At 50.7% G+C, this 25,061-nt stretch overlaps 1 long non-coding RNA gene and 1 pseudogene across 5 annotated transcripts in view; both read right to left on the reverse strand.

The window, feature by feature from the left end:
* The window catches only part of LOC140385122 (uncharacterized), a 111,326-nt gene that overhangs the window by 15,964 nt on the left and 70,301 nt on the right, over positions 1-25,061 (reverse strand). For 4 of the 5 annotated variants that reach the window (XR_011933292.1, XR_011933293.1, XR_011933291.1 and 1 more), the window contains one exon: positions 23,130-24,804. This is a non-coding gene — a long non-coding RNA (uncharacterized lncRNA). The remainder of the gene's footprint in view (positions 1-23,129; positions 24,805-25,061) is intronic. The other variant, XR_011933290.1, reaches the window with a different exon arrangement.
* On the reverse strand, positions 21,811-22,980 carry LOC140386062 (prostaglandin reductase-3-like; annotated as a pseudogene).

Here is a 25,061-nt window from a genome sequence, read left to right on the forward strand (position 1 = left end):
GATCCCTTGGCCCTGTTACAGCGAGGGGGCAGCTGGCTCTTTCCTGCAGTGCCGGACAATGTTTATGCCTCAACCTGCATCACTAACACAGACTATCTAGTCACAATCACACTGCTGTTTGTGGGACCTTGTTGTGCACAGATTGAATACCACATGTGGGGACGTGGTGGTGTAGTGGGATTGCCCCTGGACTAGTAATCCAGAGACCCAAGGTGAGATCATGGGACCTGCGTCTAAATCACTGGTTCAAATCCCACCACGGCAGAAGGTGGACTTTGAATTCAATAAAAATTTGGAATTGGAAAGCGACCCAAAATTGGCTGAACATAAGAACTAGGAGCAGGAACCCTTCAAACCCGCTCCGTCATTCAATACGATCAGAGCTGATTTCAACTCCTCTTTCCTGCCTGTTCTCCATAACCCTCCATAACCCTTCTGCTCGATAAATTTACTCAATCTCCCAGCATCCATTGCACTCTGGAGTAGTGAAACCATTGTCGTACAAACCCATCTGGCCTACATGTGACCCCCCAGGTGCCGATCCAGAGCAATGTGGATGATCCGCCAATGCCCTGTGAATGGTAGAATTAGAATTCCTACAACATAGAAGGAGGCCATTTGGCCCATCGAGTCTGCACCGACGCTTGAAAGAGCACCCCATCTAGGCCCACTCTCCACCCACTGCCCCTCACCCATCCACATAACCTCGTAACCCCACCTAACCTGCCCATTCCCGGACACTAGGGAGCAATTTAGCACGGCCAATCCACCTAACCTGCACATCTTTGGACTGTGGGGGGGAAACCGGAGCGCCCGGAGGAAACCCACGCAGACACGGTGGGAAAGTGCAAACTCCACACAGACCGTCGCCCGAGGCCGGAATCGAACCCGGGTCCCTGGCGCTGTGATGCAGCAGTGCTAACCAATGCACCACCGTGCCGCAAGTTACGGATTGACAATAAATGGTAGTGATGCCCACATCCCATAAATGAATTTAAAAAACATTTCCTATGTTACCGTGGTGACTATTTTCAAAATGTGTTTAATTAGCCGCATGGCCTGAGGTTACGAAAGGAATATATAAGCGCAAATCATTCTTTTTTAAGCATCGTTTTGTATAAAATGGTGTCCCGTTATGAGAGGGGCTTGGACTTTTAATATTTGACTGCCGTTGCATCACACTGCACTGGATAAGTCCAGATATGAACTGTCATCTACCAAATAACCCGTAATTATTCTTTAGGAAGGACTGGTAAGGCCTGGACACAAATTATAAAGTCATTCCTCCAGATGAAAACATGTTATCTGTTTGGTGTCCTGGAAAGCGTTTGATTGTTGTTTATAGGGGAAGTATTTTTGGCCATATGACAAACAGGCTTCTCATTGACATTTAAGGCCCACTATTATTATTAGTTATTGTATTTCCTGGTGTTTGCAATTATGCAAGAGTATGGAGAGCTGATTCTGCTCAGCAATGAATCATTGCAGTTTGGCTAATTTATAGAGAATGGGTTTGCAGTCAAATGACAGTAAGCAAGAGTTTGAGATAGAAAGGAAAAGTTTGCTGAAAGAAAAAGACAAATTCCTGCACACAGTTGCATGGCTATTAAAAGTTGCTATCGTTAGTACGGAATAAATGGCTTTAGAGTACACGCGATGATTATTCTACAGGGAAGTTTGCAGACGACACAAAGGTTGGTGGAATTGCGGATAGCGATGAGGACTGTCAGAGGATACAGCAGGATTTAGATCGTTTGGAGACTTGGGCGGAGAGATGGCAGATGGAGTTTAATCCGGACAAATGTGAGGTAATGCATTTTGGAAGGTCTAATGCAGGCAGGGAATATACAGTGAATGGTAGAACCCTCAAGAATATTGAAAGCCAGAGAAATCTAGGTGTACAGGTCCACAGGTCACTGAAAGGGGCAACACAGGTGGAGAAGGTAGTCAAGAAGGCATACGGCATGCTTGCCTTCATTGGCCGAGGCATTGAGTATAAGAATTGGCAAGTCATGTTGCAGCTGTATAGAACCTTAGTTAGGCCACACTTGGAGTGTAGTGTTCAATTCTGGTCGCCACACTCCCAGAAGGATGTGGAGGCTTTAGAGAGGGTGCAGAAGAGATTTACCAGGATGTTGCCTGGTATGGAGGGCATTAGCTTTGAGGAGCGGTTGAATAAACTCGGTTTGCTCTCACTAGAACGATGGAGGTTGAGAGGCGACCTGATAGAGGTCTACAAAATTATGAGGGGCATAGACAGAGTGGATAGTCAGAGGCTTTTCCCCAGGGTAGAGGGGTCAATTACTAGGGGGCATAGGTTTAAGGTGCGAGGGGCAAGGTTTAGAGGAGATGTACGAGGCAAGTTTTTTACACAGAGGGTAGTGGGTGCCTGGAACTCGCTGCCGGAGGAGGTGGTGGGAGCAGGGATGATAGTGACATTTAAGGGGTATCTTGACAAGTACATGAAAAGGATGGGAATAGAGGGATACGGACCCAGGAAGTGTTGAAGATTTTAGTTTAGACGGGCAGCATGGTTGGCACGGGCTTGGGGGGCCGAAGGGCCTGTTCCTGTGCTGTACATTTCTTTGTTCTTTTTGTTCTTTGAACTGTGATTGATGCAAAAACCCAGGAGTGAAGAACATGGACGAAGAATGAAAGTGAAGAAGACCAAGATAGTGGTGATGAGCAGAGACCTAACCACAGAGATCGAGCATTTGAAGTATCAACGGGGCCGAGGTGGAGATGGTTGACAGCTTCAAATTCCTGGGCGTGCACATTGCCAAAAATCTGTCCTGGTCCACCCACATCGATGCTCCGACCAAGAAAGCACAACAGCGCCTATACTTCCTCAGGAAACTAAGGAGATTCGGCATGTCCACACTGACTCTTACCAACTTTTACAGATGCACCATAGAAAGCATCCTATCTGGCTGCATCACAGCCTGGTCTGGCAACGGCTCGACCCTGGACCGCATGAAACTTCAGAGAGTCGTGAACACCGCCCAGTCCATCACACAAACCTGCCTCCCATCCATTGACTCCATCTACACCTCCCGCTGCCTGGGGAAAGCGGGCAGCATAATCAAAGACCCCTCCCACCCGGCTTACTCACTCTTCCAACTTCATCCATCGGGCAGGAGATACAAAAATCTGAGAACACGCACGAACAGACTCAAAAACAGCTTCTTCCCGCTGTTACCAGACTCCTAAATAACCCTCTTATGGACTGATCTGACTAATACTGCACTCCTGTATGCTTCACCCGATGTCAGTGTCTGTGTATTTACACTGTGTACCTTGTGTTGCTCTATTACGTATTTTCTTTTCCTGTACTAAATTATCTGTTTGAGCTGCAGGCAGAAAAATACATTTCATTGTACCTCGGTACACGTGACAAATCCATTCCAAAATTAAATAGACAAATCCCGGAACGAGTGAAACAGTTCACATGCATTGAGCAGTTTATTACAGGCAGTGGGAGATCTGAGGGAGGATTGAGATAGGCATGAACAGCTTTGTCAGAATGAAGGGCATGTCCACATCAAAGAAACTGAACCTACATTTCAGGAAACGAATGCTGAGGTGTTACATTTTGTCATCTGTGTTACATGCCTCAGACTATTCTCCGACGCCCCGCCGGGTTGGAGAATCCACGGGGGGGGGGGGGGGGGGGGGGCCTGAATCCCGCCCCGACGCCGGCTGCCGTATTTTCCGCCCCCGGTTTCGGGCATGGTTGGGGTTCATGCCACGCCGGTCGGGGCCCGTTGTCAGCGCCCCCCACCCCCGGCAATTCTCCGGGCCCCGATGGGCCGAGCGGCCGTCCGTTTTTGGCCAGTCCCGCCGGCGTGGGTTACGCATGGTCCCACACGGCGGGACCTGGCAGGTAAGTCGGCGGGGGCGGTCCTCGGGGGGGGGGATCCGAACCCCGGGGGGGACCCCACGGTGGCCTGGCCCGCGATCGGGGCCCGTCGATCTGCGGGTGGGCTTGTTCCGTGGGGGCACTTCTTCCTTCTGCGCCGGGCCCCTGTAGGGCTCCGCCATGGCTGGCGTGGAGAAGAGAACTGGCATGCGCCAAAATACGTCGACCGGTCTGCGCATGCGCGCAACCACGCCGGCCCTTCGCCACATGCGCAGTCCCTTCCGCGCCGGCTGGAGTGGCATCAACCCCTCCGGCGTCCACCTAGCCCCCGGGCGTGCAGAGAATTCTGCAGTTTCGGGGGCTGTTGACGCCGGAGTGGTTGGCGCCGGTTCTCGCGTCGGCGTGGGGACTTAGTCCCCCAGGAGGGAGAATCCCACTGTTGATAAGCTGAATGAATGCATTTGGGATGAGGACAAACCGGTGGACATGTAGAGGCGGTGGGTGGATGGTGTGCTCTGCATATCCGACACAGACAGAAAGATTCATGAATAAGTGTTGGAAATGGCTGGAGAGAAGAGGAAGATAGAGAGGCATGGTGGCATAGTGGTTAGCACTGCTGCCTCACAGCACCAGGGACTCAAGTTCAATCCCAACCTCGGGTGACTGTCTGTGTGGAGTCTGCACGTTCTCTCCGTGTCTGCGTGGGTTTCCTCCGGGTGCTCCGGTTTCCTCCCACGTCGAAAGATGTCCAGGTTAGGTGGATTGGTCATGCTAAATTGCCCCTTAGTGTCCAAAAAAGGTAAGGTGGGCTTATGGGATTACAGGGATAGGGTGGGAGAGCGGGCCTAGTTAGGGTGCTCTTTCATAGGGTCGGTGTCGACTCAGTGGGCCGAATGGTCTCCTTCTGCACTGTAGGGATTCTATGATTCTATGATAGTGCATAAAATCAAAGGGTTAAAGGTACAGTACTTCGATTGCATTATCAGAAACAATTATCAGAGGGGGGGAGATCAATGGAAAACATAGGAATGGGAAGCAGGGGAGAAAATGGATGGCAGATATAATGGACTGGGCACAGTTGACCGATGCGGAATGACAGAGGTGGATATCCAGGGTAGTCAACCTTCAAGGAAGAAGAAGACAATGGATGAACAGTATTTATTCAGCAGTTTCAGTAGAATTCTGACAGGCCGATGTTAAAAGGTCACATGATACTATTTTGAAGATGATTTGGGGGGAGTCGGGGAGATATCCCTGTCATCCTGGATAATAACCTTTATGCCTCAAGCAACAACCGGAACACAGCGATGAGGCGTCCATTCTATTGCTGCTTGTGGGCACGTTCTGTGTACAAAGATGGCTGCCATGATTCTCATGTTACAACCACTTCACTGACTGTCAAGCATGTTTGGGATGGCCTGAGACCATGAGAGGTGCTATTCAAATGCAAAGTTTTCTCTTTCTAATAATAAAAGCAATCGCTTATTGTCACAAGTAGGCTTCAATGAAGTTACTGTGAAAAGCCCCTAGTCGTCACATTCCGGGGCCTGTTCGGGGAGGCCGGCTTCCCTCTGCCCCCCTGATGAAACTGATGTGCATTAAACTCTACAATTTCCACCAGTAAATGACAAATTCAATACAGATTGTCTTATAGTTAATTTTTAAAACAGGCCTTTAAAATTTGATCACTGCATAACTGGCTGGAAAAGGAACGAGGAGAAGATGGAAAGGTGCGGATAGGGTGGGATTTGCCGTTTACCGTTTTCCAGCGAAATAACTCAATTTGCATCTAAGCACAAACAACCGTCTCTGAGCGACAAATGTTTAATTCAGTCAGTAAGATCTCCACTGAAGGTTCATAGCACTGAAATGCAAGTTAGTGTAAATTCAGAAACAGTGGCACAGGCAAGGCGAAGGACATATCACAATTACACTGCCTGGTCCTTTCAGTATTAAAAATGAAAACTTATTGAGGGAAGACATTTTAACCCTGGGAAATGGTATAAAATAGATTATACCAAATTAACCCTACATTATACCATACATTTAATTTTCCCTGGCACTGACGTTTTGGAAAGGAAATTCAGGGTGGAGTGCAGAACCTCGTACCTTCCACGCCGTTGCTGCATTTTAAAATTGCTTTGTTTGTTTCTAAAATCTAGGTGAGGATTTCTATTCCTGGTATTATTCTGTGTTGGCCACACGGTTCCACTCCAAGCCAGACACCGCCCTAACTTGGAAATATATCGGCCGTTCCACTACTGGAACACCCTCCCTGACAGCACTGTGGATACACCTACACCGCGGTTCAAGAAGGCGGCTCACCCACCACCTTCTCAAGGGGTAATTAGGGATGGGCACCAAATGTGGGCTTAGCCAGCGACACCCACACCCTGAAAATTGTTGTTTTTTAAACTTTTTTTTTCTTTTTTATAAATTTAGTGTACCCAATTCATTTTTTTCCAACTAAGGGCCAATTTTAGCGTGGCCAATCCACCTACCCTGCACATCTTTGGGTTGCGGGGGCGAAACCCACGCAGACACGGGGAGAATGTGAAAACTCCACACGGACAGTGACCCAGAGCCCGGATCGAACCTGGGACCTCGGTGCAGTGAGGCAGCAGTGCTAACCACTGCCCGCCAACAGCGACGCGGTAAATGTATACGGAGAGCAGCGTTCTTCACTGGTTTGTCTCAGTGAGAGTCTTTGTTGAACTGATCGGAAATGGCAGCCGACAAGGCAGGGAGCCTCATGGCAGAGCCACATGTCTACGGAAAGCCATGTGATACATCCAGTAAAACTGCATTTCCAAAACCCGAAGATTTTAGTGCTTGAGGGATAACTCCATCAAGTTGAGTGGGTTGAGATTCAACCATCACTTTATTGCAGGAAAGTGTGCACGAGTGGAACGCCTCGCAGACCAGGCCCACCTGTTTGGAGAGGTTATTGACATTTTGCACGGCCAATATCACAATCTCACCACACGGGAAAATGCAATTGTTGAGCTTTCTGATTGTTGGCCAAAGCCACAACTGCTACGATTTACAGAGTTAACATTTCAGGTCGATGACCTTTCATCAGAATTGGAGGATGCTAAGAGCACCAAATCCCTTCAGTCTTGTAATCACTCCTGCTGCCCACTCTCGCGGAGACGTTTCCCCCTTTTGTCCACTCAACTTCTGGACTTCTCCCTGACTCAACATTTTAAAAAAAGAATCGCCAACGTTTTCCTGGTTCTCACCAGAGATGGTGAAACATTGGGCTGAATTTTCAACGTGCTGTGAAAATTGATTTGGAAAGTGGGGGTGATGAGCGGGTTTACTGGAAGGTAGCGGGAAACCACGTTGGAACGGCTCCCCGGTGACGCTGTCCCACCCCTGGGTGGCCATCCTGTGGGAATTGGCAGCCTGCTTCTGGGAAGCTGGCAGGCAATGAGGCTAATTCAGGCCACAATCAAGGACCATCCCCCCTCCCCCCACCGAGCGTTGCAACTTTCACAGGCAACCTGCTGTCAGGAGCTCAGAAACACCATGGAGATGGCCTCCCACTGACCAGTTGATGGACCTTGAGTGCTTGAATTAAACGGCAGCACCAAGAGGCTGCAATTCATGCTTTCGGAGCTCCAGGACTGGATGCAGGCACTCCTCTGGAAGGCTCAGGCCTCCAAGCTAAGGCCCCTCTCGCACTTTGTTGCATCTCCCAGACTGAAAAAGGGATGAGGCCTTTGTGGGCCCCTCCATTTTGATGTGGCCCTGAGGCCTCCAGTTTCTCCAGCAGCTCCCACCTCTCCTGGACCCTCCTGTTGGGCCTCCCACTTCCCTGCTCTGTCCTCCATCCTTAATTGGATGGCGAAGAAAGAGGCTGCTAATTTTTGAAAGTCGCCTCATTTAAAGTTGACCTGGTGGACGCACTGAGGCCACTCGTGGGCTCAGGATCTCCATATGGTCCTAAAAGGAAAGGTCAGCCCATGATGATGCCTGACTCAAATGTTTTCCTGCATTTTCTGTATTTTTTATTTCACATTTCCAGCTCCGATGGTATTTTGGTTACGTTTTAATTGCTGATTATGGTGGAGCAATACAAACTTGGTTATTATTACGGATAACTCACCATAACTACGACAGCACCTTTCAACCCATGACCCTGCCCATCCAGAAGAACAAGTGCCGTGATTCTCCCCTACCCGGCGGGGCGGGGGGTCCCGGCGGGATGGGGTGGCGGGAACCACTCCGGCGTCGCGCCGCCCCAAAGGTGCGGATTTCTCCACACCGTTAGGGGCCAAGCCTTCACCTTGAGGGGCTAGGCCTGCGCCGGAGCGGTTGGCGGCCGCTGGCCGGCGGGAAAGGCCTTTGGCGCTGTCATGATATCCACATTAACATATCATGGTGTAATCACACACACACTGATGGACAGGTAGATGGACCAACCAACACACACACAACATCACAGCCAATCACCAGTGAGAGCACACGCACTATAAAACAGGGAGCACCGCAGTTCCCGCTCATTCTACCAGGAGATAGCTCAGAGCACAGAGCTCACAGCGTGCTACTCAGACATAGACCATGTGCTGAGTGCCTCACTAAGATAGTGATAGGGCTGGGTCCACAGGTTAGCTGGTGAAGTACGAACCACAGCCAGAGGTTAATAGTTATAATTGTACAGAATAATAAAACAGAGTTGTACCATCTACAGCCGTGTTGGTTCATTTGTGTATCGGAACACCCAACACGACACGATACCAGGACTGGAAACTCGCCAGCGACTGTGAGACCTACCTGCACCTCTTCAGAAATCCGCCATCCTGCGCCATGGAAAACATCAGTCCGCCGCAGCCGCTCCGGATCGCTGGGAATCTTGGTATCAACTGGAAGCTGTTTAAACAGCGCTTCCAGCTCTTCCTAGAAGCCACAGACAGGGAGAATGCATCGGACACCAGGAAGATCGCCCTCCTCCTCTCCACGGCAGGGCAACAGGCCATCCACATCTACAACTCCCTGGCATTCGCGGAAGGCGATGACAAGACAAAGTACAAGAGGGTCCTTCTAAGATTTGAGGAACACTTCAGCGTGGAAGTCAATGAGAGCTTCGAGAGGTACCTCTTCCAGCAGCGCCTGCAGGGTAAGGATGAGCCTTTTCAATCTTATTTGACACACCTCCGTATCCTCGCGCAGTCCTGCGGCTATGAGGCCACCTCCGATTCCATGATTCGGGATCAGATAATTTTTGGGGTCATCTCGGACACCCTACGCCAGCAGCTCCTCAAAATAAAGCGCCTCACCCTAGCCACCGCCATCGTGACCTGCGTCCTCCACGAAAACGCGACCAGCCGGTACACCCAATTCCAGGTGGCCGAATCGGCACAGCAGGGGTCCTACGAGGCCGAGCGGGTCCAGTCGATCGAGTTCCTCCCGGCCCGCGGCCCGGACGAGGGCGGCCATTTAGCGCGCTGTCCGAGGCCTCCTGCGCTTGTACGCGCCAAAGAGGGGACTTTGACGCAGAGGGACGGGATGTGCAGGCGCGCTCTATGCAGGACCGCACCATGCATGCGCGGTGGCGCAACGAACACCATGACGTCACGACGTTAGGCAACTGTGGATCCACACACTTAAAGCGGCAATGTCCGGCCAAAGCGCGACAATGCCTCCCCTGTGGCAGGATGGGCCACTATGCTGCCTGCTGTCGAGCAGCTCAACCTGCCAACTCTCCGCAATTCTGCCAGCCTCGCAGGGACGTGCGGGCCATTCAGCCCCCATACACCAAGTCATACCCTGACGATGTACAGAACGGTGATACCGACGACCGGGAACCCTTCCGCGTTACGGTAATAAACAAGAACCGGATGTCCCCAAGTCGAAACCACCAACCGATGCCAGCGCACAGCATTAATCCGGGCGATGAATGGTGTGCCACCCTAACGGTCAACCGATCACCAATCACATTCCGCTTAGACACTGGTGCCTCCGCCAATCTCATTGCATGGTCAGCCTTCCACAACTTGAAGGTTAAACCACCGATTCTGCCATCCCACTGTCAGCTGGTTGATTATAACGGAAACGTTATCCCGGCCATGGGGTCCTGCCAGCTCGAGGTTGCACACAATTCATACACAGCCACACTGTCTTTTGAAACAGTTGGATCCTCGAAGGACTCTCTGTTAGGCACACAGGCGTGCAAGATCCTCCACCTCGTTCAGCGGGTACACACTCTGTCTCCAGAAGGCACGTCCGATTTCCCAGATGCAGACTTTAGGGCGCAGCTCCACTCGCTCCTCGCCCACAACCAGGAGGTTTTCAAGGGCATGGGCACACTGCCCTACACTTACAGAATGTGGCTCAAACCGGACGCCACCACAGTCATTCACGCACCTCGTAGAGTCCTAGCACCACTCAAGGACCACCTCAAGCAGCAGCTGCAGGATCTGCAGGACCAAGGAGTGCTTTCCCGGGTCACGGAGCCAACGCCATGGGTCAGCTCCATGGTGCGCGTAAAAAAGCCCTCTGGCGAACTCCGGATCTGCATCGACCCGAAAGACCTGAACAACAACATCATGAGGGAACACTACCCCATACCCAAACGGGAAGAAATCACGAGCGAAATGGCCCGGGCTAAAATTTTCACCAAGCTTGATGCCTCAAAGGGTTTTTGGCAGATTCAACTGGATCAGTCCAGCAGGAAGCTGTGCACTTTCAACACTCCCTTTAGCAGATACTGCTACAATAGGATGCCGCTTGGCATCATCTCGGCATCCGAGGCGTTTCATCGCATCATGGAACAGATGATGGAGGGCATCGAAGGGGTAGGAGTCTATGTTGACGACGTCATCATCTGGTCCACCACGCCACAGGAGCATATCAGTCGTCTCCAGCGTGTCTTTGCACGGATACGAGATCAGGGCCTGCGCCTCAACCGAGCCAAGTGCTCTTTTGGCCAAACTGAGCTAAAGTTTCTGGGGGACCACATATCCCGGTCAGGGATGCGTCCGGATGCCGACAAAGTGACAGCTATCGCAGCCATGCCGCAGCCGGCAGACAAGAAGGCAGTGCTACGCTTCCTCGGGATGGTCAACTTCCTGGGGAAGTTTATTCCCAACCTTGCCTCGCACACAACGGCTCTTCGCCACCTGGTCAAGAAGACAACGGAATTCCAGTGGCTGCCCGCACACCAGAAGGAATGGGAGGAGCTCAAGATCAAGCTCACCACCGCCCCGGTATTCGCGTTCTTCGACACCACTCGGGACACAAAGATCTCGACTGATGCCAGCCAGTCCGGCATTGGGGCGGTACTCCTGCAACGGGACGACACTGCATCATGGGCCCCGGTCGCCTATGCCTCGCGGGCCATGACCCCCACAGAACAGCGCTATGCGCAGATTGAAAAGGAGTGCCTGGGTTTGTTGACCAGCATCGACAAATTCCACGATTATGTGTATGGTCTTCCGCAGTTCACTGTGGAGACCGACCATCGCTGGCCCCCTGGTCAGCATCATTCAGAAGGACCTCAACGATATGACCTCTCGCCTCCAGCGCATTCTGCTCAAGCTCCGGAGGTACGACTTCCAACTTGTCTACACCCCGGGAAAGGACCTCATCATCGCGGATGCCCTGTCCAGGGCGGTCAACACACCGCCCGACTCGGAGGGGTTCGCTTGTCAGGTCGACGCACAAGTAGCCTTCACATCGGCCAATCTGCCAGCTACTGATGCACGTCTGGCCCACATTCGCCGTGAGACTGCGGCTGACCCCCTTCTACAACGTGTGATGCACCACATGATGGAAGGGTGGCTCAAGGGGCAGTGCCCACAATTCTACAATGTCCGGGACGACTTGACCGTCATTGATGGTGTCATCCTAAAGTTGGACCGGATCGTGATCCCACACAGCATGCACCGGCTTGTCCTCGAACAATTGCACGAAGGCCAACTCGGAGTTGAAAAGTGCAGGCGGAGGGCCCGAGAAGCTGTGTCCTGGCCGGGCATCAGCGACGACATCGCCAACATGGTGCTCAACTGCCCCACATGCCAAAGGTTTCAGCCGGCGCAACCCCTGAGACACTTCAGCCCCATGAGTTGGTCACGTCCCCGTGGGCAAAGGTGGGCGTGGACATTGTTCATGCGCTCGGCAGGGACTACATCATTCTAATTGACTATTTTTCAAATTATCCGGAGGTCATACGCCTGCACGACATGACCTCATCAGCTGTCATCAGAGCATGCAAAGAAACCTTCGCTCGCCATGGCATTCCGCTTACCGTCATGTCGGACAATGGGCCCTGTTTTGCGAGCCAAGAATGGTCTTCTTTTGCCGCTTCATACGACTTCACACACGTGACGTCCAACCTTCTGCATCCCCAGTCAAATGGCAAGGCGGAAAAGGGCATCCATATCGTGAAGCGGCTCCTCTGCAAGGCTGCTGATGCCGGATCTGACTTCTGCTTAGCCCTGCTGGCCTATCGCTCGGCCCCACTGTCCACGGGCCTCTCGCCAGCCCAGCTGTTGATGGGTTGCACCCTCAGGACCACTGTGCCATCCATTCATGTTCCTAAACCCGACCATGCTCCAGTACTGCAAAGGATGCGACAGCAGCGTGCTCAGCAGAAGGTGGCACATGACACTCGGGCAACTGATCTTCCTGCCCTGGCGCCTGGAGACAACGTCCGCATACACCTACTGGAGGGTGGCTGGTCAGCAACTGCCGAGGTTCTCCGCCACGTGGCTCCCCGCTCATTCCTGGTTCGCCTGCCTGATGGCTCCATTCGCCGGCGTAATCGGCGGGCCCTTCGGCAGCCTCCGCGCTCGCTACGTGATCATGCACTGGTGCCACGCCCTCCCATTGTCCCTGATGTCGACTTCGTTGAGCTTCCTGTCATTCTGCCTATTCCTCTCTCGCCCGTGGCCAGGCCCATTCCTCAGCCGGTGGATCCTGACCCACCCTTGAGGCGGTCAACCTGAATTCGTCGCCCACCTAATAGACTGGACTTATGAGCCTGTTTGCACATTGGACTCACTGAATTGTTATGCAATACTGTTAACTTGTTTCTTTCTTGTTGTTCCAGAAGTTCTCTTTCGATATTTGATGATTGCACTTGTTTTGTTTGTGGTACAACCTCGTTGCTCTGTTGCACCTGACACCTTCCTATGTATATAGTTTAGCCTCATGTACATGTTGTAAATATAGCACACACATACTTAGATGCACTCAGTGCACACCAATATTTATTACCATGTAGGCACATATCCTTTTGAAAAGGGGGGATGTCATGATATCCACATCAGAATATCATGGTGCAATCACACACACACTGATGGACAGGTAGTTGGACCAACCAGCACACACATAACATCGCAGCCAATCACCAGTGAGAGCACACGCACTATAAAACAGGGAACACCGCAGTTCCCGCTCATTCTACCAGGAGATAGCTCAGAGCACAGAGCTCACAGCGCGCCACTCAGACATAGACCATGTGCTGAGTGCCTCACTAAGATAGTGCTAGGGCTGGGTCCACAGGTTAGCTGGTGAAGTACGAACCACAGCCAGAAGTTAATAGTTATTATTGTACAGAATAATAAAACAGAGTTGTACCATCTACAACTGTGTTGGTTTGTTTGTGTATCGGAACACCCAACACGACAGGCACCACGCCAACCGGGTCGAAGGGACTCCGCCGGCCGGCGTTAGCCCGCGCATGTGCGGGAGCGCCAGCAGCTGCTGATGTCATCCCCGCGCATGCACAGGGGGGTGTCACTTCCGCATCGGCCATCGTGAAGGCTGTGGCCGAGGCGGAAGGAAAAGAGTGCCCCCATGGCACAGGCCCGCCCATGGATCGGTGGGCCCCGATTGTGGGCCTGGCCACTGTGGGGGCACCCCCGGGGCCAAATCGTCCCACGCACCCCCCCAGGACCCCGGAGCCCACCCGCGCCGCCAGTCCCGCCGGTAAGATAGGTGGTTTGATTCACGCCGGCGGGACTGGCATTACAGCATAGAACATAGAACATTACATGTTCTATGTTCTATGTTCTATTACAGAGCAGTACAGGCCCTTCGGCCCTCGATGTTGCGCCGACCTGTGAAACCACTCTAAAGCCCATCTACACTATTCCCTTATCAGCGGGACTTCGGCCCATCGCGGGCCGGAGAATCGCCGGGGGGGGGCGCCCCTGCCAAATTTTCGGTGCCGGAGAATTCGCCGGCGGGGGGTCGGAGAATCCTGCCCAAGAGCAGCAGATACATGGGAACACCACCACCCGCATGGCCCGCTCCAAGCCACTCACCATTCTGACTTGGCAATGTATCGACTACCCCATCACTGTCGCTGGGGTCAAAATCCTGCAATTCCCTCCCTTACAGCATGCTGGGTGTACCTACACCACATGGGCTGCAGTGGTTCAAGAAGGAAGCTCACACCACCTTCTAAAGGGTAATTAGGGATGGGCAATAAATGCTGGCCTTGCCAGTGACCAAATATAATAAATCCACTGTGGGAATTATAAATGGAACAATTCTCTCAGGCACAACGAGTATTCTCATTCAAAATCCTACTGCATTTCGTCTGTGCCATTGTCATCACGGCACACCTACTTTCCAGGACAAAACATTTTGAAAATCTGATCTCTTGATAAGTTCCCATGGCCACATTGGACAATGTGGACCGCTTTCCATCCCTTAGGGAGCTTGCTGTCAACACAGTCAGCCATTGATGATGAGGTTCGACACCAACGCCAGTGTGCGAGAGCAGCTTTCGACGCCTGAGGAAGGAGTTTTTGAAGACGAGGTCCTCAGACTCAGCATCTTGCTCATGGTGTACAGTGCAGTAGCGATTACTGCCCTCCGACATGGCTCAGAGATGAGAGGCAAAACTCTCCCATCTTGAGTGGCCGGTGACTCCAGCAGTGCATGACCACGTTGGGCAGCACGGTAGCACAGTGGTTAGAACAATTGCTTCACTGCTCCAGGGTCCCAGGTTCGATTCCCGGCTTGGGTCACTGTGCGGAGTCTGCACGTTCTCCCCTTGTGTGCGTGGGTTTCCTCCGGGTGCTCCGGTTTCCTCCCACGGTCCAAAGATGTGCAGGTTAGGTGGATTGGCCATGATAAATTGTCCCTTAGTGTCCAAAATTGCCCTTAGTGTTGGGTGGGGTTACTAGGTTATGGGGGATGGGGTGGAGGTGTGGGCTTGGGTAGGGTGCTCTTTCCAAGAGCCGGTGCAGACTCGATGGGCCGAATGGCCTCCTTCTGCACTGTAAATTCTATGATTCTGTGATTCTATGTCGCACCATCCAGAATAGCGGGATCCCATGCCAGATTCTGCACCTGGAAGCTCGTTAGTTATGCTCAAGCGGGTGCCCCTCTGACTCTCCTGGCAGGCCAGAAACTAATTCATCTGCCTGCTGGCAGCTGCTGGGTTCGAAGGTCCCGTCGTCATTTTTAAACACAAGTCCAACGCACTCCTGTCACTCTCTCCGGATCACCTGTCCTCACTACCAGACCCTGAAGGATGCCGGTGAACCCAGAGGGAAAAGGCCAGAAGCCTCAAGAGGAAACCTGTTCCTCAATTCAACCTCCCATGCCCCACTTGGACCTCTACCCACCACATCTGGAGTCTTTGTGCATCCCCTTCCAGGAAACGCTGTGGCATCCCTTTGACCTTTTCCCCCTTGTTTTGTGAGCTCTTCATGCAGCTTTGTCGGGGTCTGGCTCCCCTCGGTCTTCCCTCTGCCTTCCATTGGGTAGGGTGCTCCTCCTTGCCCCTCTGCCTCCCGCATTCCCTCCCCCATACAGCCCTGCTTCCACATTGCCTCAATTGACTTTGTTAGGCCAGCCCACCCAGCTCCCACATCCACCTCACCAACACCACCACCACCCCCCCCGACCTCATCTCGCGCTCCACCCCCGGTTGAACTTCGAACCTTTGTTCCGGTGGCCATATGAGTCCCACAGCACAGTGCTGTCCAGCTAGACACCAGCTGGCGTGGCACCAGCGAAGGAAGAGACCCCCGTACCCCCCACCCCCAGGCTTTATACTGATCCGAGGCGGTGACACAGGAAGACCCATGGGTCCAGCAGCAGGATGCTGTCCATGAAGAGCAGCTCAGCCTGGAGACAGACCTTGTCTCGGCAGAGTGCTGAACGGCGTATTAGGAGCCGCGCAGCACTATGGCAGAAAGGCTTTGTTGTACTCACCACATCTTTTGCCAACTGAGAACCGTCTTGTAAATGCCACTGATTGGCAGTCGGGTTTGCTGACGACGGGGTTTCCCTCTAATGTGGCACAAGATTGAAAGGCCGGACGAGAAGCCAGTGTTTTAATGAGCATTCATGAGATGCAAATGAGATTCGTGCCACCTGTCAGCAGGAAGGCCCGCCAGTCATTAACCCGCCATTGGGAGAATTGCAAGGCGATTTTATGCCGGTGGGTTTCCATGTGTGTGGCTCTCGCCAGATTCTCTATGCCTGCGCGACACCAAACCTGCCGTGGGCTGGTTGTGAGAATACCGTCTGTGGACTATGGGGACGAGGGGATGCAGTGTCGGGGGTTGCAAAGGCGCTCAAAGCCTCATAAAGGAACTCAGAATTGGGAAGGACACAGCCAGCTGAGTGCAACCACCCAGCTGTGACCACCCATGCCATCAGGCCCAGGATCAACCCTGGACCTCGGTTAGGTGTCGTACTGGCAGCAGCCACTGCCCTCCCAGTGGCACTGCTTTTTATTGGAGCTCCGACTGGTTAGCAGCTCTCAGTGGGTGGACCCTCTAACCTTGGAATACCTACCCTGGGGAAGATCCCTGACGTCCAGTTAAGTGCCTGACTGGTGGGTCTCCCCAGAGGAGGCAACTAGGGAACTCGCTGCCTCTCCAGCTGCTGGGCGAAACACCTGCCTCTGCCGTTAAATCCAACTGGTACTTCTACCCCTCCTTTAATTTATATTGGGCATGATTTATCGGGACAAAAACAGAGTCCTGTTTTGGGCGCATTTAGCGGGGGTGTTTTTGAGAACTACACCACTATTTAACAGTTCTTTGCAATTTATTTTGGCCTCGCGAGGAATACCCTGCCTAGGCTGTACTTATCTCATTCCCTGCACTGACAAGCTCAACTCGCCAGTGCAGAAAGATGACTCGCGGAGCAGGCCAGCATTTAGAAATGGCACCGTGATCTTTCAACTCCATCTCAACCACCCCACTGCGGCCTCTGGTCTCCTCCCCTCCCCCACTGTACCCAACTTACCTCGAGCCCCCCTCACCCCACCTCTTAAGGCAAGGACCCAATCCCCCGCAGGCCTGATCCCTGACATGGGCAATCTGACACCTGGGCAACTTGGCACTGCCAGTCTGGCACCCTAGCAGTGTTCCTACCAGCCTGGCAGTGCCACCTGGGCCCAGGGTGGCAGTACCAAGTGTAGCCTCCTGGGTTGGCCACTTCCCGACTTAAAATGGAGGTCCGCAAAGACTACAGGAAAATTCAGCCAACACAGGCAAAAACTAGCAAGTGCCGAAATCCTGCGTATTAGAACTTGCAAAAGCCCAGACAGCACTGAAACTCACAGCCATCTGCATACTAATGAGCGATCCCCGGGTACAATCGAAACACTTAAGGTGAATAAGGCCAAGCCAGACTCCTCGGCGCCAGCAGGAGCCAAGACAAAGGAAGGCCAACGGACACTCAGGGACCGCCCAGTGATCAGGGAACAACTCCAGTTTTGGAGAAATCGATCCAAGTGATTGGAACGTAGTCCAATCACTTGGAACAAGATACGGGGTTCGCCCCGAACGGCGCGAAGCCCCTGGGGACAATAAAGTAAAGCCCCCAAGTTCAAATCGGTCTTCTTGGCAGGGTCACTCAGCAACTCGAATCAACCCTTGAGAGTGAACTGCCTAAGCTGCCGCATCAACCAAGTAAGTCTCCAGTCAACGCACACTACGAGATAGGCGCTCCTAGCTACCAGTCCATACCAGCTTTTGAACCCTGCACTCAGATCGAACGAAAGGCCATTTGTTCCCCTGACCTGGTGGGCCAGTTCCGAAGCTAAGTATAGGCCTTTTAGTGATAGACAATCGTCTAGAAAGTAGAGTTTATGCATGAGTAGTGATTTACTGTGTATAATAAATGTGTTTTGATTTGAATCTTACTAATTGGTGTGTCGAGTTATTGATCAGTGCTTGAACTTGAACCTCGTGGCGGTATCATAAAGATACCTGGCGACTCTAGAGCAAAGGTTATAGAAACAGAGCAAATTCAGTAAAGACCCAACGGGCAACGAATTAAGAGCCAACCAAAGTTAGCAACACAAGGTGCCAGGCTGGGAGTGCCAAGAGGGAGCACGGTAGCATAGTGGTTAGCACTGTTGCTTCATAGCTCCAGGGTCTAAGGTTCGATTCCCAGCTTGGGTCACTGTGCGGAGTCTGCACGCTCTCCCCGTGTCTGTGTGGGTTTCCTCCGGGTGCTCCGGTTTCCTCCCACAAGTCCCGAAAGACGTGCTTGTTAGGTGAATTGGACATTCTGAATTCTCCCTCTGTGTACCCGAACAGGCGCCGGAGTGTGGCGACTCGGGGATTTTCACAGTGGTTTTGTTGCAGTGTTTGTGTAAGCCTACTTGTGACAATAATAAAGATGATTATTATTATGCCCAGATGCCATCAGGAATGCCAGGATACCACCCTTCCCAGCGCTCGACCGGGAGCCCCCCCCCCCCCCCTCCCCCCAACGTGCTGTTACACCTGGGCCATGTTTGTGGAACAGTAAGAAGTCTTACAACACCAGGTTAAAGTCCAACAGGTTTGTTTCAAACACTAGCTTTCGGAGCACTGCTCCTTCCTCAGGTGAATGAAGAGATATGTTCCAGAAACATATATATATATAAAACAACTGCTCGGCCCAGGACCGCAAGAAACTTCAGAGAGTCGTGAACACCGCCCAGTCCATCACACAAACCTGCCTCCCATCCATTGACTCCATCTACACCTCCCGCTGCCTGGGGAAAGCGGGCAGCATAATCAAAGATCCCTCCCACCCGGCTTACTCACTCTTCCAACTTCTTCCATCGGGCAGGAGATACAGAAGTCTGAGAACACACACGAACAGACTCAAAAACAGCTTCTTCCCCACTGTCACTCTTAAATGACCCTCTTATGGACTGACCTCATTAACACTACACCCTGTATGCTTCATCCGATGCCAGTGCCTATGTAGTGACATTGTATATGTTGTGTTGCCCTATTATGTATTTTCCTTTATTCCCTTTTCTTTCCATGTATTTAATGATCTGTTGAGCTGCTCGCAGAAAAATACTTTTCACTGTACCTCGGTACAGGTGACAATAAACAAATCCAATATAGACAAAGTCAAAGATGCAAGACAATGCTTAGAATGCGAGCATTTGCAGTTAATTAAGTGTTTACATGTCCAGAGATAGGGGAAACCCCAGGTTAAAGAGGTGTGAATTGTCTCAAGCCAGGACAGTTGGTAGGATTTCGCAAACCCAGGCCAGATGGTGGGGGGGTGAATGTAATGCGACCTGGGGTTACCCCTATCTCTGGATATGTAAACACTTAATTAACTGCAAATGCTCACATTCTAAGCATTGTCTTGCATCTTTGACTTTGTCTATATATATGTTTCTGGAACATACCTCTTCATGCACCTGAGGAAGGAGCAGTGCTCCGAAAGCTAGTGATCATAGAATTTTCATAGAATGTACAGTGCAGAAGGAGGCCATTCGGCCCATCGAGTCTGCACCGGCTCTTGGAAAGAGCACCCTACCCAAGGTCAACACTTCCACCATCCCCATAACCCAACCCAACACTAAGGGCAATTTTGGACACTAAGGGCAATTTATCATGGCCAATCCACCTAACCTGCACATCTTTGGACTGTGGGAGGAAACCGGAGCACCCGGAGGAAACCCACGCACACACGGGGAGGATGTGCAGACTCCGCACAGACAGTGACCCAAGCCGGAATCGATCCTGGGACCCTGGAGCTGTGAAGCAATTGTGCTATCCACAATGCTACCGTGCTGCCGAAACAAACCTGTTGGACTTTAACCTGGTGTTGTAAGACTTGTTACTGTGCTCACCCCAGTCCAACGCCGGCATCATGTTTGTGGAAAGCAGTGCCAGACCGCACCCTGGCCAGGTCTCGCAGGTGAAATGAAATGAAATGAAAATCGCTTATTGTCACGAGTAGGCTTCAAATGAAGTTACCGTGAAAAGCCCCTAGTCGCCACATTCCCGCGCCTGTTCGGGGAGGCCGGTACGGGAATCGAACCGTGCTGCTGGCCTGCCTTGGGCTGCTTTCAAAGCCAGCGATTTAGCCCAGTGAGCGAAACCAGGTGAGGCCGTTAGTTCCCGAGCCCCAGACCAATCTGGCGCAGGCCGATTTAAATGGCTCACTCGTGCTTCAATCTGGACCTGGGGGTGGGGGGGGGGGCGAGATTTGCGGGCGTCTCGCGAGATCCCCGATTGCGGGCGTCTCGCGAGATCCCCGATTGCGGGCGCCTCGCGAGATCTCTTCAAACCTCGCCAGGCATTCTGAGCATGGCGAGGCTCAGCGGCCTGGTGGCGTCACCACGTCGGACGTGATGAGGTCGTTAAATCGCGCCCGTTGTCCCTCCTCATTCCTCATTGCCGGAATGAACCACTCGGCGCGTCTGCACATTAAACGTCACCCGCCGGTGCGACCCAGCCGCCTGCCTGCCCGCTTGATGTTTGGCGCCATTCTCAATATGTCCAAGTTGCCTGTCCACCTCGCGAGCACGTACCCAGGAAGGCAGGGGGCCCAGACACCCACCGCCACGCCGACCCATTCTAAACCCTCCAGCCCCCCCAAAAAAAACAACCGCTCACTGCTGTTTCCTGAGCCGCCGCCGCCTCCCAACTACTGCAGGGCCAGTGTGTGAAATCACATTAAAACACATCACCAAAATGTCATCGTATCATTTCAAGCAACACCACCAGCATGAATATTACATGCGGCTGTTCTCCCTCTGCAGGTGGAAAGGCTTTGAAGTAAAATCGACTACATTTTAGATTTGAGTTTAAAAAGGATTGGGATGTAGAACTGAAGCTGACCCAGAGGCAGATACTTTATTGCGCAAATCTATTGTGCGTCCCGAACCCCCATGATGGACTATTTGGCAGCGAGGTTGCTTCAGACTCCACAACATCGAGGCATAACATCCAGTTTCCATGTCGCACATATCTGGCTTATATATCAGGCCCAAAACAGTAACCCTCCTTTATAATAAGAGTACAAAGAGCATCATATCACACTGCTCCTCTTCTCTATAACTCATTGGTGTCATGCTGGGTGCTGGCAGTAGCCTGTTGTGCTATTTGTCTTTAGCGCAGTTGTGACACTACAGCACAGTCCATAATTTGGCAGCTATTTACCGTGACATTTCCATTCAATGCAGCCATAACACTCACTCGAACCATTATTTGGTACAATTTACCATATAAATTGCGTTGCCGTGCATCAACGTTAGCAGCTAGCTTACACTAGCCAGTGAGAGAAATCTGTCTACCAGTTCAGTCGGTCCCTCTTTGCTGGGCAGGCTCCTTTGGACCGAGCTAATCGGAAGTCATTGATCTTAAAAGACATTGCTGTCTTATCATTTAAGAATTGGATGTTTCAGCGGCTGTTCAACTGGACCTCTGCCCAAATAATGTGGCACTGCCCAGGTTGTGGCTTGAGAATTAAAAAAAAACAACGGGCTAAAATTTTCCTGAGTGCTTCCACTGCACAATACGTTAATGTATATATGAAAGACAAGAGCCAGCTGTATTGTATCTGTGAATATTTCCCTGCAGACATGTAGCAAATCAGTGAAAATGGAGCTAATTTAAAAGCACAACAGAGATTCACACACACGTACACTCTGCTTTTTTTGTCAAATCTCCCTGTGATGTACTTCACTCCTTTATTCATATTATGCCAACATAAATCCACTTTACCAAAACTGCATGAACACTTTCAATGCAATAACGCCGCTGATTTATCTTCCCACTATATCAGTAGAACTCAGGTTCAGATTGAGCTATGACTGTGCATTATCAAATCGCCGAAAAAGCCCTCTGTTGTACTTTCTGCAGGAGCTTTCATTAATTTTTGCTCTTCAATTTTTTTTTTACAAGCAGACATGATTGAAATAATGGATGGATAGCAGATAAATGTGTTTAAAGAAACCTTGAGAGCATTATAAGCAAAAGAGTTTATAATTTGTGAGGAGGCAGACAGTTAAGCATCTACCATTTGCTGGCAAAACACCCAATGCAATGCATCATTCCCACACTCTAAAAGGCCCTTTATGCTAATTAAGCCTCTGCCCCTGTTTTTGGAATGCACTTGTGTATTAACATTTCATTACAGCTTTGCACTGTCTGACTGAGCCACAAGGATTCCGATATTCTTCCCTGAATAAAGATAATCATCGGCTCGGTTAATAGATTCCAAGCCTGCAGGACCTCCCTCGGAAATCTCCCGGATCAATCGGACACACCAGTTCGCCTTTCTCATACATGTCCAGCAGGCAACTCAAACAGGTCTGTTGGCAGGAGTGGTAATGGGCACAGGAGGACAGCCTTCTCCTCCGAAGAGCAGGAGCCACCCACATGGCAACCAGCCACCTTGGCCAGCCGGACAGCAAACTTGGCCGGTGCCACCGGTGGCTGCCGAGCGCAGAACCTCCTAGCCCTCGGAGAGTTCCCCAAGCTCCCGACGGATCATGCCGGCCATTGCATTACTGAGGAGCATAGGGAGGAATGGCAAAAGGGGTCGCTTTTTTGGTCAGCGCAATCGCCTATTCCACAAAAGCACCTTCTTGGGTACAGGCCGCTCGTTCTGCACAATAATTGGCACTGCCACTTGAACCCAGGGCTATCACTCCCCTATCCCTGCCAAACGGAGATTGAAGGGAGGTATTTGTCTGCACTCTAATTGATGTCTGATGTATTAGTGTCAACAAATCTAGACCAAAGAGAATAAGAAAACTATTGGTTGTTTTAGATTTTCAGTGATTACCACAAGTTATCTAAAAACACATTACATGGTGGTTATGACAATGCCACTTTGGCCAGCAGCTTTGTGTGTGTATATATGCTGCTATATTGTACTGTGGTTTGCATGGTAACTTATTATTATGCTACATTGTGCCACATACTATGCTATATCACTCCACCATTGGTGGCCTTGCATTTAGCTGTCTGGGCACTAAGCTTTGAAATTCTCTCCATAAACCCTCCATCCCTATCTTAAGTTGCTCCATAAAACGTACCTCATTGATCGAGCTTTTGATCATCTCTTCTAATACCTCTTTGATGCGGTCCGCTGTCAATTATTGTTTGATGACGCTCCTGTCCTATAATTTTCATGTATGGATCGATCTGTCTGGATTGTACGCAGAACAATACTTTTCACTGCACCTCGGTACACGTGACAATAAATCCAAATCCTGTGGAACATCTTAAAATGTTTTACTATGTTACTGGCATTACATAAATGCAGATCCCATACCGGCCTCCCCGAACAGGCGCCGGAATGTGGCGACTAGGGGCTTTTCACAGTAACTTCATTGAAGCCTACTTGTGACAATAAGTTATTGTTATTATATTATTGTTTTTGTATTATAGATGATGCTACTTCCCTACAAAGAAAAATGCAAATATTATGGGCTCTATTGTCTATTATGGGCAAATAAATGGGCTCTAATGTTACTTTCTATTATTATCACCTCCTAATCTTTCCCTTTCAGGACCAGTGTTTATTTCCTTACACAACTACAACTTGTGCATTTATGTAGCAAAAGGGTTATCAAATAATAAGGGCGCATCACAAAAGGGTCATGAAATAATTTGACACTGAGCTACAGAAGGAGCTATTGGGAAAGGTGATCAAAAGTGTGGTCAAAGAGGTAGGTTTTATGAAGGGCTGTAAAGAGAGGCGAAGGGTTGGAGAGGTTTAGAGAGGGAATTCCAAGCTCAGGGGCTAGGCGACGGCTACCAATGGCGGAGTGATTAAGATTGAGGGTGAGATCAGAACTGGAGGAGCGCAGGGACGTCAGGGCTAGAAGAGGTGACAGAGATAGTGAGGGGTATGGCCGTGAAGGGATTTGGAAACAAGGATCAGGATTTTAAGATCATGGTGGTAACCGGCTTGGAACTAATGTAGGTCAGTGACCACAGCTCTGTGAAGCACCACAGGATGTTTATTAACATTAAAGACATGACATGGATGTAAATTATGATACAGATTATCTTATGTTACAGTATATGCGGTTTTGAAAAAAAATGAGGAATCTTTGTCTGGATTTTACTTTCCATTGCAAATGTAAAAGTGAATTGTATAACTGGTAGATTCATTGTTTAGTGAATTTGTTTAATAGTTAACATTTCAAATGAGGTCTGTTGTGAAACTCCACTGATGCTTTGAGGAGTTAAGAGAAAGCTTATAAATTTCAGTGACTGAAAAATAATAATTACCGGGCTGTCCGTTTCCCCAGGCACCATACAAAAAAAATTACCTAGATCTCAAGGCAAGGATAGATACTCTCAGGAGCAGAGCGATTTTGGAATCACCACAAGAATGGTCTAAACTATTAAAGATGAATTAATCGAGAGAAAGAAAGGAATAAAAGACTACAAAAATGTAGAAGTTATGCTATTTAGGTAATATTATTTGGGCGGCACGGTAGCACAGTTGTTCACTGTTTCTTCACAGCGCCAAAGTTCGATCCCCAGCATGCGTCACTGTCTGTGCAGAGTCTGTATGTTCTCCCCTTGTCTGCGTGGGTTTCCTCCGGGTGCTCCGGTTTCCTCCCACAAGGCCCAAAAGACGTGCTGTTAGGTGAATTGCACATTCTGAATTCTCCCTCTGTGTACCTGAACAGGCGCCGGAGTGTGGCGACTAGGGGATTTTCACAGTCACTTCATTGCAGTGTTAATGTAAGCCTGCTGGTGACAATAATAAAGATTATTATAAAATATTCCAGTAACTGCCCCTGGAAAGGCCAGTCTCCTTCCTCCTTCCTCCTCAGATCTTTGCCGAGTGCCTGTTGGAAAGGATGGCACCCTGATGAGAACTACGTCATGCAACATAGAATCATAGATTTTACAGTGCCGAAGGAGGCCATTCGGGCCCATTGAGCCTGCACCGGCCCTTGGAAAGAGCACCCCCACAGTTCCAACCTATTCCCGTAACCCAGTAACCC

The sequence above is a fragment of the Scyliorhinus torazame genome, chromosome 11 (genome assembly GCF_047496885.1).
Source record: "Scyliorhinus torazame isolate Kashiwa2021f chromosome 11, sScyTor2.1, whole genome shotgun sequence".
In the NCBI taxonomy this organism is placed as follows: domain Eukaryota; kingdom Metazoa; phylum Chordata; class Chondrichthyes; order Carcharhiniformes; family Scyliorhinidae; genus Scyliorhinus; species Scyliorhinus torazame.